Below are 16,147 nucleotides of genomic sequence, written 5' to 3'. Positions count from 1 at the left end.
TCCTTTTGGCCTTGCCGAACGAGGACTCGCCCCACCAGCCTGGGCAGCCCTAGGGGCATCCGCAGCGCTGTGACCCTTGGACGTCTCTGAGGGCTTCCTGGGTTCTAGAACTCAGACCTGCTATCTCCCCTTCCCAGGCCTTGGCCCACTGAAATGCTGAGCCTCTCTTGGAATTTAGCCAAGTGAAGAGTTCTTGAGATTCGAGTTGGATGGGGAAAAAAAAAAAAATATATATATATATATATATACACACACACACACACACACACACACATACACATACACACACACATATATGTATATATTTATGTTTATGAATGAGGGAAATATATAAATATGTTTATATATTTTATGTATATGATACATACATATATATATAAACAGTGTGCTAAATGGTTAAATAGGACTTCCTTGTTTTCTCTCTGTTCTAATTGGAAATAGCAGTGTGCAGTTTAATTGCTCGCTGCAGTATATTTTGATGCACAGGAAATGTTTTGTTACCTCATTTGAGCACTTAGATCCCCCCGCCCCACATTTCAGGCTGTGGAACTGGTGTTTCCACTCCTATCTGGCTATGGTTTTCAGCTGTTAAGCTTTGAGGCAGATGACTTAACCTGCAGTGTCCCTGGACAGTGACTTTGAGCTGTGTTGTAACGGAGTGCTGCCTACTAAACACTGGGACATGGAAATCACCAGTGCTTCCACAGTTCCTGTTACTTGTGCATTCCCCCTAATGAGTGAAAGAAGGGAGGTAGATTTAATTCAGTCCCTTTTCCATCAGTGTTACTTTCTTATGCAACTAAAGTGTGGAAGGAAAACCATGTTAGTGCCAAGTGCTTCTGCTGGATTTGTGAATCAGGAGCTACCACTGTTTTTGAGATCATTCATGATACAAGTTCAGTTTCTGGGCCCCCTGCAACATTTTGCAGGTGGCCTCTGCTGCTCTTCACCCTCCGTAGACTCTCCAGGTGTGTGATGTAGTAGTTAAGCAGAGGGGGTTCCATGGACAGAATACTTGGGGTTTGAATTCTGGCCCTTCCACTTGTAAACCTTATGACCTTGGGAAAGTTACATAATCTCTCTGTGCCCCAGTCTCCTCAATTCTACAAATGGGAATAAGCATGGTTTCTACCTCATAGGGTTGTGGTGAGAAAGAAGAGATGAATATATGTAAAGTGCTTAGCATGGTACCTGGCGCATTATAAGCACTTATGTGTTAGCTATTGTAGTAATTATCATTGCCTTGGTGACTGTGAGCCGTAGTGTGGACAAAATAATAACAAGGACTAGGAATAGAGTACAAAACCTAGACAAAGAAAAGAACTTTTTTTTAGTGTCTTATTCAGCAAAGGTATGCTTATAGATAACTTATAAAACAAATACCAGAAGGACTACAGATGGCAAATCAGGAAGCTACAAGTTTAACAGTTATGGAGTCGACCCTGATCATTTTAGAGATTAGGAATTGAGGTTAAGAGAAACGAAGCTACTAACCCAAGAAACAGAGGGCATTGATGCCAAAAGCTGGAACTCTAACCCTGTCTCCAGATTTCCAGCCAAGAGTGCTTTTCTTTGGTCATATATAATAATCTTTAAACCTTGAGAAAAATAAGCTAGAATAACCTTTAATGTACAATATACATTTGTGTAAATATTTATAATTTGTATTCAATTTTCTTGTTGGTGTTTTGAAGGTTGAGCTTCCTTAGTATGTTTTTGTGCAATATATTATTTTTCTGTTAATGAACTGAGTCTTGTTAAAGTTAATATGACAAAGTCTTCGGACTGCTGGATTCTAAGGTGAAGAGGGGTCTTTAGAAATGCTGCCACTGGACTGGGCGCGGTGACTCATGCCTGTAATCCCAGGACTTTGGGAGGCCGAGGCAGGCAGATCAGTTGAGGTCAGGAGTTTGAGACCAGCCTGGCCAACATGGGGAAATGCCATCTCTGTTAAAAATAAAAAAATTAGCCGGGCATGGTCGCGGACGCCTGTAGTCCCAGCTACTTGGGAGGCTAAGGCAGGAGAATCACTTGAACCTGGTAGGCGGAGGTTGCAGTGAGCCGAAATTGCGCTACTGCACTCCAGTCTGGGGGAAAGAGCGAGACTCTGTCTCAAAAAAACAAGCAAAACAAAACAAAAAGAAATGCTACCGTTGGTGAAACTTGGTGCTTTGATTGGATATTCTTTTCCTGAGATAGACTGCTCAGAGTTTCTTTTTCTAGTACTCTAGAAGTCAGGGGTTGGATATGACCGTGCCTCCCTCCTGGTACTTGCTTCTGAACATCTTTTCAAAGAGCAGTTATAGTAAAAGTCATCGCTGATGTGCCCTGATGCAGTTTCCTGGCTTTCACTGGAATAGTGTCCAAAGGATACTCAAGGGAAGCATGGTGAGCCTAGGACTTAAATGGGCCCTGGGTGGAGTGAATCTATTTATAGAACAATTAAGACAAACTGTAAAATTAAAAATGCCGTGGTCCAGCCTGGGAAACATACGGAGACCCTGTCTGTACAAAAAATATAAAAAATTAGCCAGGTGTGGTGGTGCACTCCTGTGGTCCCAGCTGGCCCCAGCTACTTGGGAGGCTGAGGTGGGATGATCACTTGAGCTTGGGAGGTCAAGGCTGCAGTGAGCCACAATCACATCATTGCATTCCAGCCTGGGTGACAGATAGCCCCTGTCTAAAAAAAAAAAAAAAAAACACAACGGTGCTGTGAAATCTCACTTGACAAATGTGCATCAAGTTTTAATGATGCATAAAAATATAGCACTTTTCTACTTTGCAAACACGGCAGTGCAGAAAGCATTAATTTTTTATAATAAAAAATTGGGAATATCAAAAAATTAAACCTGAAATTATTATTTTATTAATGAACATTTCCAAATTCTGCTGTATGTCAGCTATGCAAATAATGTTGCAAACACTTGAAAGTTGCTTTCAGAAAGCATCTGGCACCTCATTGAAAAAGGCTCATGTAATTTCTGACGAAACCATGCTGTTCATTTGCTATTCTTCTAAATATTAAATTTAAAATTCATATAAGAGAGAAGAGGAAGCTTAGGAAGAAAGAAATGAATTGATTTTCCTGACCATAAGTCTTCCATCTCAACAGAACTATGTGAGCTCTTGTGCCCAGGGATGTCGGTTTGCCCACGGCTCCTTGCAGTCCTCTACTCTGTACCTCCAGCCATCAGAGTGCGTATTTCTGTGGCAGTTGTTAGATAAGATGGTAAAACTGACTTTTGGCTTTGATAACTAAACCAAAATACTTTATCCTAATTTAAACTGAAGTATTTTGTGCTAAAAATCTCATCGATTTTTATTAACATGTGGGTGGTTTTCAAAGTTGGGGATTCCGTAAATAAAATAATTTCCTAAAATTCAGGGGTGAAAAAGTTTTAGCTGTTGAGAAATATTCCCATTTAATTTCATAATGGCTTAATTAAGGCCATTTGATGCTTTTATCCTGAGAAGTCAGACTGATTCATGATTTTGTTCCTTCTGCTTTCTGTCTGTGACATTGCAGTTTTTTAATGGTCGGTCGTGCTTGATTTTAGTACTTTCTTAAGGCTGTAGACTCACATTGGGCTCAGATTTTTAGGAGTTGTAAAACTCATGGGAACATATGTCTGTGCCACGTGAAATCTTATCTAGGTACATGTTGGGGTAGCACCCCCTATATTTTACCTCGGAGTACAGTTGGTAGGTATTTTATTTTGAAGTTGGTTTTAGGGCTGTGAAACCAAAGCAGAGTGGTAGTTGTAATTTCTCATTGTCTTGTTGTGGGGTCATTATATGTACACATCCTGCGTCAAAGACACAGTACATCTCTCTAGCTGAATTTTCTTTCTCTTCTGTTAGTTGGAGGTCTGTTGTTCCAGGTCTACTGCTAATTAGCCTTGTGGCCTTGTTCCTATCGTTTATTCTTTTTTCATGTCCGCATGTCTTCCTGAAAACTAAGAAGGGGAGAAGATGCTGTTGCCCATACCCCTGGGGGTATTATAAAAGCAAGTGATAGAGACAGAAAGAAAAGATTTCTTTTTTAGAAAATTGCTAGGAAAATCTACATTATGCTTATATTTTTGCATGTCAAATTGCACATTTTCTTCAAAGGCGTATGAATTGTTAAAGTGAATCAGATTGGAGACATTGACACTGTATATATTTAGCCGAAATTTATTCTACTGTCATATTAAAAACACAACGGGGGAGCTAAAAATTAGACTAAAAGTTTTTGATTTCCATTTTAGCTCTTCATCCATGCATGATGGTTAGTAGCATGATGCTTTTTCAAAGTCAGCTTAGCAAGGTGTTTAATGAGAACTGAGTTTACACAGTATTTCAAGATAATGAATAGACATTTATTTGCAAATAAATCTTGTTTGATTTTAATGTTTAGCGTGTAAATATGTTTTGGATGATATATATTTTTACTATGTAGTTGCTGGGTATTTTTGCCATAAGGTAATGAATTTTTCAGCTGGAAAAGTCATGGAGTTTCACTATATTTGAGTTTACCAGGCCCCTCTTGGAGGCCCCTCTGACTGGAGATGTGGGAGGATTTTCTTAGGCTTAGTGACCCAGCTTCTCAGGTTGATTTATCAGTCTGTTTGTGTAAAATTTGAATGCCCTAGTTGCAAAGATTGGTATTTCTCCTTTTTTCCCCATTATCCTTTACCTGTATTTACTAGATGTTTCCGAATCTTGAATTGTTGCAAGCCAAGTTACAGTTATTGTTCTTTTCTCTGTGTAAGTGCAAAGGGGCCTGGTTTGTATTTCCTAATTTAAAATTTCATCTAAAGAATCAATGTAAGAAATACTTGTATTGACTTATGGACAGTTGCTTTAAATCCCATTGGGTGAAGATGGTGAATATATTTTAAATAAACTATTTTTATTTTCTACTGGCACGTCTTAAGGTTATAGTTTTTGTGTCTCTTTTAAAGGTGAAGGAGGGAGTCTTGGGATATGCTGTCCAATTTCGAATGTAGTGTTGATTGTCCCTTTCTCCTCCTTCCATTTTTTCTATACTAGGATTTGTCTTTCTTGTTGCTGCCACATCTGATGACAACAGATATTCACATTTCTGTGTACATCAACTTGACCAATGGTCAGGTACCACAGAGTAGGGACTGAGCATAGCAGAATTCTTGGGATAGTGGGATAGTAGAATCAGTGAAAGGTGCATCAGTCCTTCCTTGGCTGTTCTCGGCATGGTTGAGGGGTTAGTAAATGATAAGTATGTATATGTGTGTGTGTGTGTGTGTGTGTGTGCGTCTGTATATGTATGTTTAAGTGATAGCTACCTTTGCCTTGAGGTTTCTTCTCAGGATCGCCTCAGAACCAACATCTAGGGGTTAAGGTCTCAGTAACTATCCGGTGACTACCAATTGATACGCTGACTTCAAAGCATCATAAGCATCATCATCATAGTCTCTTAGTCAGAGTGACAAAGGATTGGAGTCCTTATTTTTACTTCCTGCTTGATTTTGGCCAATGCAATTAACTTTTCCATTCTTTTGTTTCCATGTTCAGGGATGGATGTCTGGTAGGGTGATGGGGAGGGGGAGTCACACAGTTTATAATTCTGACTTAATTCCTTAGATGAATGAGATTGTGTAACTGTTTACATTTTACTATTCCCAATTGTGGTCCCTCAAATTTCTCTTCCTGATCTTTTTTCCTGCTAAACATTTTTGAGGTTTAACTAGTTGTAGATTTGGTTTATTATCTTATTTAATTATGCTGTTTTTATTATAGTTTTAAAAATATTTTCCTCAATAGGCCTTTTTTTTTTTTGAGGTGTGACCACGGCTCACTGTAACCCTGAACTCCTGGGCTCAAGTGATCCCTCCACCTCAGCCTCCCAAAGTTCTAGGATTACAGGTGTGAGCCATGACACCTGGCCTCAATAGGACTTTTTGATCAGTGGGGAGTTGTAGATGAAGCTTGGAATGGTTGTAATTAACTTTTATTTTTGTATAAGATGTTTAGTATCTTCCAAACAGAACCCTTCCAAATGACGGCTGTTGTTTCCTGCCATAACCAGGCATATAAGCTTAGCATTGTTTTGGCTAAGGCATATGATAATGTGATAAATATATCTAAAAGTCCATTGGACATTTGCATGTGTGTTCACTGTGGAGGAAGAAGATGACAGAAGCTTGAATACTGAGTTGTTTTGGAAAGTCTAAGTGTTAGAAGTGTGATGTTGTGGAACTTGAAATTAACTCAAGTACAAAGAGAGTTTCTGAAGTGGTGAACATTAAGTATTTAAAGCTGAAAGGGTGACTATTTCTTAAACCTAAAAGTCATTCTATAAATACCATTGCAGCTTTTCAGCCCCCTGTGGCAATGAGAGCTCAGTCAAGTAAACAACCACCCCTCCTCAAGAGCCCTAATGGCTTGACTTTGATAGAAGAGAATTCAGAGGCAACTGCTGGGCTTCATTCTAGGTGTAACAGGGGCATTTTCTTTTTGCACAGGTAGTGCTTTTCACAATGACACTTTTTTTTTTTGTAACTGTTCTCATGCAGATAGTGTGTAGATAACTTAGAGAATATAGACAGAATACTATAGACTCAAACTTTAAAACTTACATTCCAGGCAGAGGGTCTTCATATATAAATATAAAACAAGTAACAGTGGACTTTTATGACCAATTTATATTCTAATAACAGCAAATTTTATGGTTTTTTAGATATCAGGACTTGGTAATAGATCACTGCATTATAATCAGATGTGAACTTTTAATGATCATTCATTCGTTCATTCACTTATTTTTATTTTTTATTTTCTTCGGAGACAGGGTCTTGCTCTGTTGTCCAGGATGGAGTGCAGTGGCGTGATCTCGGCTCACTGCAACCTCTGCCTCCTGGGTTCAAGTGATTCCTGTGCCTCAGTTTTCAGAGTACCTGGGATTACAGGTGTGCGCCACCATGTTCGGCTAATTTATTGTATTTTTAGTAGAGATAGGGTGTTGCCGTGTTGGCCAGGCTGGTCTCAAACTCCTAACTTCAGGTGATCTACTTGCCTTGGTTTCCCAAATTGCTGGGATTACAGGCATGAGCCACTGCGTCCAGCCCATTTGCTTATTTAATGAATAAAACTGTGCCTTTTGAATGTATTGATGGCATTTTTTGGTGTCATGTTTCTACTCCCATGATGACTTAGATGGGAATGTTTAAAAATATAAGCTATATAAGCTTTAGAAATATAAGCCATATAAGCTTTAGAAAACCACAATTTTAATAAAAAATTTTCAAAACAATATATATGGAAACTAGAACAGCATATTAGCAGTGGTTGACTCTTTATGGTGAGTATGTAGATGATTTTAATTCCAATTTTTATTTCTTCTGTATTTCCCAGTTTTATGTATGTTTTTAAAATTAAACATCTATTACTTTTATAGCCAGGAAAGTTAACTAAAATGGTTTTTAGGGACTCTTCAATTTCTTATTACTGTTAATCAACAATATTTACATTAAAAAGCATAAATAAATTATTTTCCTGGTTATGGTCAGTGGAGGAAAACCACCAACTGAGAAACTGTTATTACTGAAATAGACAGTCATATATTTCCCATGAAAAATTTTTTCCTGGTTATTATTGGTATTTTAAAGTGTATTGTGGAAAAAATGTTTGATCAGTAATGCTGAGCAATTAAGTGGGTTGATTTAACTCATGTAGTAAATGTATACAGATGATAACGATTTACAAAGGTTTGATAGTTTGATTTACAATTTTTCAACTTTATGATGGTGCAAAAGTAATATTCAGTAGACACCATATTAGAGTACTCATGTAACCATTCTGTTTTCAACTTTCAGTATATAGTGTTCAATAAATTACATGAGCTATTCAACACTTTTATTACAAAATAGGCTTTGTATTTGCCCAGTGTAGGCTAATGTAAGTGTTCAGAGAACATGTGAAGAAGGTTAGGCTAAGCTATGTTGTTTGGCAGGTTAGGTGTATTAAATGAATTTTTGACTTAGAATATTTTCAACTTACAATGGGTTTATTGGGATGTAACCCCATTGTAAGTTGAAGAGTATTGGTAGTCTTTTATTTTAGAAGTCTATTGACACATGTAAGAAGTATCCATTTTAGCATGGCTGACTTGTTCATTTTAGTAATCTTAGTACTCACTATGAAACTTTTATTGCTTGAGTCAACTTCTATAGTATTAGTTTTTGAGGAGTTTTGTGTGTGTGTGTAATTGAAATTTAATCAACTGTTTTTGTTGACTATCTTTGAAACAGATGGATTAGCTCTCTTGAAATTCAAATCAATAATGGGTTAACAATAGCTATTATACAGTTTATACCAACCTATCCAAAGATTTCCAACCTTGAATTAAGAATAAGTTAAAATATCAGGTTATTTAGACAAAACTTTAATCATATAATTTAAAATGTGAAAATGTGTCCACATTAAGACACATGTGACTATCCTGGCGATGTGGTTTATGTCTGAAGCATGCTGCAGAATGACTCATTAATTCATTCAGTAGATATTTCTTGAGCCCTTTCTGTGTGCCCGGGAATATGTGTAAAGAGATGCCAGATATAAAGCTGTTTTTAATTATTATCTCAATGGATTAATTAATTAATTTGTTATTTTAATTGTTATCTGAAAAGCTTACTCTTCCTTTGCGAATTTGTAGTATGGCTCTTGGCTACGATCTGTGGGAAACATCAAGGCATTTAACACTTTTTTTGCTCTCAGCGTTGCAAATGTTGCCAGGTCAGGAATGGACACTGTCTTAATCTTGTATGCTTAGCACCTGACAAAATTGCTGGTATAGAGTAGGTGTTTAATAAATATTTGTGCAATTATTGTAGTTATTATTTAGCAATGGAGATAACACTGGTATTGAATAACTGCAATATCAGGCAATTTTTTTTTCAAATGCCCAAAAAGATGATTAAAACAGCACCATAGAAAGTCAGAAGAGTCAGATTCTTTCTCTCCTGATTGGGATGACCTGGTGGGAGCTTCAAGGAGGCGGCAGCATTTTCGCTGAACTTGGAAGGATTATTAGAATGGATATTTGTCTCAAACCTATGCCCATGATTGATCATGTATTCTTGGTACTTTTTTCTTTCTTTTAAAAGAATTGGTAAAATTTTACTGTCCATTTTAATAGCTCCAAAAAACTAAAGCAAACAATTCAATATTGTTGAGATATGCAAAGACAGAAGAAATTATCTGAGAACATATTTTATGCTTATTTTCCAAATGCGAGGTTTAAGCTTGGTTCAGATCCGCTGAGATTAAGATGGCATTCCATCCTTGTCACATATGGTGAATTTACTGAGACCTGAGATAATGAGGCTAGGACTATAAAGCCCAGTCGGGAAGAAACTTGGCAGTTGCTTGGGAGAAATTTATGCGACATACCCAGTGCCTTTGGCTATTATATTTTTACTTCGTTTCCCCGTATTTGTTTCTATCTCTAGTATTTCATAGTAGTTTTTCTTCATGAATCACGAACTTAAGTAGAATTGTATAAATGCCTGGAAACATTGGCAATATGGACATCTTTTTATCGAATATTAAGAAATATTTTAATGGTTCTTAATATAGCACGCACATACACGAGTTTCCCACTTGGTATAGAATACCCTGCTGGTATGTATCGAGTCTGTCATGCTCTGTTTTCCTTTTGGTGTTTTAACATGTTTAAAAAGCCATAGATAGATTCCCATGAATGTAGGGAAGACTAAAAGAAGTGAACAAAGCAAAATCTGAGTTCTTAGACTTCAACTATGTGTTAATGAGTTTCTATCTATTACTGAGATGTTTGAGTCACTGTACACATATCATCATAAAAATTTCTTTGTGCAGATTACAAAATGCTGGACTTTTATTATATATTAATTATCCCAGAGATTTCCTCGACAGAGTCCTAGAGAAAACTTAGATTTTTAGTGAAGTAATATCTAGTTCTCTAGCTCTCTGAGATCCTGGAAGGACTAATTATGAAATAATCACTAAGGAAAAGAGGATTCTTCTCATTATGTAGGGAACTTATATGGATCATCAGAGCTAAAGATAAGAGCTCAAATGACCAGAAAAGCAAACAAAACCCAACAAAAACCCAATAAACAAAACTGGTTTAAAACCTGTTAATTTTCTAATGGCAAATCAAAATGTATCATCTGTAAAAATTTCAGAGAATAGAGTACTCACGAACTCAAGTTGCAGCTCACATTTAATTAAATTATTTGCAAACCTTGTAGTGAATTGCTCTGGAACTCTTGAAAACAATTTTTAGGCATCCCTTATTATCCTCATTCTTACTATTTGATCTCAAAAGCTCTAAAGATTTGGAAAGCAAGGGATACTTGGATATCACTTTGCCCACATGGATGAAGTTTAAGAATTGAAAAGCTCTATTAGAAGTAACGTTCTTTGTTGGTAAGGAACAGAAACCGTCTCTGACTAGCTTACAGAAAGAAGGAAATTTATTGTGAGAATACTGGAGGAGCTCCAAGAAATAAAATGATGAGCTCAACAACTGAGTATCAGGAGAGGCAGGAACCTAGGGCTGCTGTTGGAATCTCAATAGCAGGACCTACTCTCTGGGTCCCATCATATCCACGACTTGAATCTAGCAATTTCTGTATTCAGTGTCCCTCTCTTTAAACTTCAAATTATGAGGTGACAGAATTTGGCCCCACTTGGATCAGGATTAATCATTAATATCCATAAAGGCAAGTGCAGTGCCCAGATCTGGCTATCGGGGGAATCACTGTGACCAGAGCACTGTGACCATTTCTGCTTGCTGCGGGGGCAGTGTGGTATGGGGGACAGAGAACAAAGACGCTGGGTGTGAGCTGGATTTCACTGCTTACTAGGCACCTTAATAGTGAGATTTTAGTGCCTTTTAAAGTAAATTGTTATAAAATATACATAAAATTTATCATTTTAACCATTTAAAAAGGTACAATTCAGTGATATTAAGGACATACACAATGTTGAGCAACCATCACTGCTCTCCATTTCCAAAACTTGTTTTTACTATGCCAAACAGAAGCCCTGTATCCTTTAGATAATAAATTCCCATTCTTTCCCTCTCCCAGCCCCTGGTAACCTCTAGTCTACTTTCTGTCTCTATGAATTTGCGTATTCTAGGTACCATGTATAAGTAAAAACATGCAATATTCGTCCATCCTTTCGTGTGTCTGGCTTGTTTTACTTAATGTTTTCAAGGTTCATCCATGTTGCAGCAAGTGTTAGTACTTCATTCCTGTTTATTGAGAATACTATTCCGTTGTAGACATATGACTCATTGTGTTTATCCATTCGTCAGTGGATGGACATTTGGGTTGTTTCCACTTTTGGGCTATTATGAATAATGCAACTGTGAATATTTATGTACAAGAAGTTGTGTAGACATATATTTTTAAAAATTCTTTTAGGTTTATACTTAGCAGTGGAATTTCTGGGTCATATGGTAATGCTATGTTTAACATTTCACCTTGGCCTTTGCTATTTGCTTTACCCTGTGTTACCTTTCCTTCCTCCATATAATCTTATTACATACAATATAATTTATTATTTATTGTATCCATTGGGTATCTGTCTACCTCGATAGACTGTAAGTTCTTTGAAGGCAGGGATCTTTTTGTTTTGCCACTGAATATCTCAAGCGCTTGGCTCTATAAATATTAATAAATATTTGTTGCATTACCATATACATATTTTATTTTAAAATCTCTAAGTAGCTGTTAACATCAGTCCCACTCTGGAAAAAAGTCAATATAATTTTTCGTATTTCTTAAATACTTTGAGATTCATGGGCAATTCTTTTAAAATGGTTGGAAGTTGTCACTGGGTTTATGGTATCATTAAATCTTGCCATTATCAGTCTTTTAATAATCTCTTGTGTCGTATCTCTCTACACACTCAGATCAATATTGGTAAAACTTACACTCTGAAAAAGTAATGTACATGGCCTTTTCATTTTTTGAGACTGAATCTCACTCTGCTGTCACCCAGGCTGGAGTGCACTGGCGTGATCTTGGCTCACTGCAACCTCCGGCTCCCGGGTTCAAGTGATTCTCCTGCCTCAGCCTCTGGAGTAGCTGTGACTACAGGCTTGTGCCACGATGCCCAGCTAATTTTTTTTTGTATTTTTAGTAGAGATGGGGTTTTGCCATGTTGTCCAGGCGGGTCTCCAACTACTGGCCCCAAGTGATCCACCTGCCTTGGCCTCCCTACAAGGCCTTTTTTGATGATTTGTATGCTATAGCCACATTAAAGAAAGGTTGATATTTCTGTAAATTCAGTTTTGTTTTTACATGCTCAAAGAGTAAATTTGTAAGCATTTTGTGAAGCCATTTCTTAATTTACATGGGCCTTTTCTCTTAGTGGGTAGTACATTGTACATGCAGGGAGACATTTTATACTTTAACTACTATTGACAGAAAAGTTTATTTAAAAAGAATTTACTGATAAAAATGCAGCGAGTAGTTGGGAAATTTATAGTACTTTAGAAAAATAGAATAGAGCATATGACACTTTGTAATTTTCTTTTTAAAATTCAAGAATAAGTGTTTGGAAAATGATAAGCCTTTAAACGCAGATTAAGGGGAACAAATGGGCAGTATTTTGTTCCTCGTTAATTTATATCATATCTATTGACTAAGTCTGTTGTAATGAGCTTTGCCTTAAGTCAATACCAAAAGATACAATATCCAGCCAATTTCTTCAAGAATTTGAAATTCTCCAATGTTATTATTGACTCATGCTAGGAATCTTCATTGGCAGCAGTGTTACAAATGAGGACTTGTTTGAGAGTTATTTGCATATAGGACAGAGAAATAAAGTGAGCAATATAGATATGTACAAATTACAAAATAACTTGAAAAATAAAACAATATATTTTGATTTCTTCTGGTTCTAACATCCTGTAATGCTCTTTGCTAGATATTTAAAAATGTAATATCTTTAGAAAAGCAATTTTGAGGTGAAGATACCAAATATTATCAGAATTTTGTTTCATTTCTATAACATCCAAGCTTATAACATACTTATAACATTTAAGTATATCATACCAATAAAGATAGTGACTTAAAAAAAAATTCTGTTACCCAAATCACGAAACACAGTTACATGAGGAATCCAAAGTAAGTTAATGATTTAAGGAACAGTTACTGTGTTTGGCTAAAGTTTCAAGGTCATCGCTAATATTGGGGACATAACTACTTAAACATTTGCATTTCAGGTAGATCTTTGACTTCAACCATATTTTCAAAGACGATGATTTCAGTTCTGGTTCTTTACAGTAGCAGGGAAGGTAAAGAAAGGAATTTTGTTGTACTCAGAGTCCTATACTTGTGGCTAGGAATGATAAATATTAAGTGACCTTTTAAGTTAAATCAAGATTTACTGTCAGTGAAAATGTTAGTTATTAAAAACTTGACCACTAATCCATGTGCAGGAATATTAATAAATGAGAAAAGGACTTTTATTTACCTTTCTTCCTTTATTTACCTGACAGGCCATGATTTAATAGTTGAGTTCCAATTTAAAACCCATGCAAAGAATGAGCCTCCTTTCCTGGTCAGTACAAACGAAGTCATTGTTATCTGTTAGGGGAGAAACCAAATGGATCCTTTCAAAAAGTCTCAGTGGCTAAAGAATCTCTCAGAAGGTCTTTTAAAGTATTATCACATTGCAAATGTAAAAGCACTTTGTTAAGAATGGGAGAATCTGAATGAAGAACTATTTGGGTAAGTTGTCACATAGGAGTTCTGAGAGGCAATCATTTCTTTGGCAATAGATACCCATAAAGTGATTCTATAAACATTTACTAAAGATTAGATCAATATTTGTATTACACATTTTTTTTCAAAATGGAAGTTATAATTAATCCAATAAATTCCAAACAATAACCACATTATTTAGTTTTAAACATATTTAATTTAACAAAATGCATGCTAATTTTAGTTTTTGTATCATAGACTGCTAGTGATTTCTCCAAATTCATTTTTCACTTCTTCCATACTAATAGAAGTACTTGAGTTTGTAGGTACTCAGAATAAAGACCACATTTTCTAGCCTCCCTTGTAACCAGGTGTGGCCACAGACTATACTTTGCAGTCAGGTCTTTTAAGGAAGTATTTATTGCCTCCCCCACCCTCCCTCTGCTCCTACCCCATTCAACTGTTTGAAATATGGACATGGGAAAATGGCACCTTGGATCATACAGATGAGGTCAATCACTAGGGATAACGGAGCATCAAGAAATGAACCAGTTCTCCAGATGTCCTCAAATCCTGGCTCTACTATATATGGTCTAAAAAGATGAAACTAGATGGGTAGACAAAAGCCAGATTATGTATTCCCTTTTAGGTGATAGGAAGTTATTGAAGGATTTTGAAGCAGGAGAATGAAATAATCAGACTTTGCTCTAGAAAAATCAGTCAGTGGTAAAAAGGAGGAATAGAGAAAGGCTGAAAATGGCAGGCAGAGGAGGACTTGGTACACAGCAGCCTGCACCAAACAGCTGTAGTGGGGCTGAAAAGCAGCTTGTCAGCCGAAGCACTGAAGGACAGTGCCTTTAGTGTTTCACTTTAGGCCTAGAAGAGATGTATGAATTCAGATAGTCACCACTGCTGTCGAGGCTTTATTACTTTTGAAAACTGAGCATACAGATTTGAAGTTTCTCTTTCATTTGCTCACATTTGAATAACATGTCATTATACCCAGCATTACTGCAGGCTTTTGAGGTTTCTGAGATACAAACGTCATCTTGTGTCATTTCTCCTTCCTCTAGCTCTCTGCTTTGTGTGTACTGCGTTTTTTTCAAAGGGACTCTTGCTCTGTCGCTCAGGCTGGAGTGCAGTGGCGTGATCTCGGCTCACTGCAACCTCCGCCTCCCAGGTTCAAGCAATTCTCCTGCCTCAGCCTCCCCAGTAGCTGGGACTACAGGCTCATGCCACCACGCCTGGCTAATTTTTTTGTATTTTTTAGTAGAGATGGGGTTTCACCACGTTAGCCAGGATGGTCTTGATCTCCTGACCTCATGATCTGCCCGCCTCGGCCTCCCAAAGTGACCTTTTTTACCTTTCTAGTTACACAAACATTCTGAGTTCCCTTTCACCACAGAGCCTTTTTACATGCTTTTCCCTCTGTCTGGTCAATTTCCCATCTTACCTGCACACCTCTCACTTGTTTGTTATGTAGATTTCCAGTTCTCTGACTCATCTGTAATGAACTGTTCCTGATCTCCCAGACTATGTGAGGCCCCTTTGCTGTATCCTCAGATAGCACCATATTCTTTTCCTTCACAAAACTTATTGCGATTGTGGTTTTAATTTTGCTTCTGTTTCTGTGAATATTGGATTCTGTTTGTTTCACCTACTTTACTTTAAACTCTGTAAGGGCTGTGACTATGTCTGACTTTGCTAATAATCATGTCCTCGGATCTTTCACGATATCTCTCACGTAGTAGATACTCAAGAATTATGTTGAGGGAATGAAAAATGTTTTAGCATATGGTTAACACGAGCTTTTGGTTCCGACAAACCTGGTTTTATATGATGACTCCACTCTCTCATGGTGTGATCTTCAGAAGTTATATTTAATACTGAACACCTCAGTTTCCTTATCTGTAAAGCAGGATTATTGTTCAGTTTGTAGTATCACCATGACATTAATGGCAACTAACATATGTAAAACACTTAGTAAGTGTCAGGCTCATAGCATCAGATAACTAAAGTATTAAATACAAGGAAGCTATTATTATTTATATTATTAGTAGTATATCTGAAAATCAGCATGAGTCTCTTTTTGGAAGCTTGGTTAAGTTCATATTACATTGATATTAAAAGTTCTGCTGTATTATATCATTTTTGCAGTACACTTGTTTTTTTTTTTTTTTTTTTTTTTTTTTTGTGACAGAGTCTCGCTCTGTCGCCCAGGCTGGAGCGCAGTGGCGCAATATCGGCTCACTGCAAGCTCTGCCTCCCAGGTGCACGCCATTCTCCTGCCTCAGCCTCCCGAGTAGCTGGGACTACAGGTGCCCGCCACCACGCCTGGCTAATTTTCTGTGTTTTTAGTAGACATGGGATTTCACCATGTTAGCCAGGATGGTCTCTATCTCCTGACCCCGTGATCTGCCCGCCTC

At 37.1% G+C, this 16,147-nt stretch overlaps 2 protein-coding genes across 22 annotated transcripts in view; one reads left to right on the top strand and one right to left on the bottom strand.

The window, feature by feature from the left end:
* The window catches only part of MED21 (mediator complex subunit 21), a 1,150,573-nt gene that overhangs the window by 217,729 nt on the left and 916,697 nt on the right, over positions 1–16,147 (bottom strand). The window contains exon 1 of one of the 21 annotated variants that reach the window (XM_050746790.1): positions 523–526. The exons of the other annotated variants lie outside the window; for them this stretch is intronic. The gene's annotated coding sequence lies outside the window, so the exon portion shown is untranslated. Of the gene's footprint in view, positions 1–522; positions 527–16,147 lie in introns of those variants that run through there. 21 annotated transcript variants of the gene reach the window in all.
* The window catches only part of ITPR2 (inositol 1,4,5-trisphosphate receptor type 2), a 495,967-nt gene that overhangs the window by 1,072 nt on the left and 478,748 nt on the right, over positions 1–16,147 (top strand). The gene's annotated exons all lie outside the window — the stretch shown is intronic.

Source organism: Macaca thibetana, chromosome 11, assembly GCF_024542745.1.
Source record: "Macaca thibetana thibetana isolate TM-01 chromosome 11, ASM2454274v1, whole genome shotgun sequence".
NCBI classification, from domain to species: domain Eukaryota; kingdom Metazoa; phylum Chordata; class Mammalia; order Primates; family Cercopithecidae; genus Macaca; species Macaca thibetana.
The sequence above is the reverse complement of the archived record's forward strand: the minus strand, read 5'-3'. Positions and strand labels throughout refer to the sequence as shown.